Here is a 343-nt window from a genome sequence, read left to right as displayed (position 1 = left end):
ACCGCAATTTCGGTTGGAAAATTCCAACGGAATTTCCAACCGCAATCCGTTGGAATTTTCCAACAACAATCCGTTGGAATTTTCCAACGGAATTTTCAACCGCATTCCGTTGGAATTTTCCAACGAAAAATTCGAAACATATTCCCGACCCAATCCGACCCCGATCCCGACTCCGATCCCGATCCCGATCCCGATCCCGATCCCGATCCCGATCCCGACCCCGACCCCGACCCCGACACCGACACCGACCCGACACCGACATCAACACCAACCCGATCCAACCAAACCACGATCCCGAAACTCACTTCCCAGTAGGTCACCCATCCTTCCACTGCTCCAGCTC

Source organism: Tarenaya hassleriana, unplaced genomic scaffold (genome assembly GCF_000463585.1).
Source record: "Tarenaya hassleriana unplaced genomic scaffold, ASM46358v1 Cleome41, whole genome shotgun sequence".
NCBI lineage: Eukaryota > Viridiplantae > Streptophyta > Magnoliopsida > Brassicales > Cleomaceae > Tarenaya > Tarenaya hassleriana.
The sequence above is the reverse complement of the archived record's forward strand: the minus strand, read 5'-3'. Positions refer to the sequence as shown.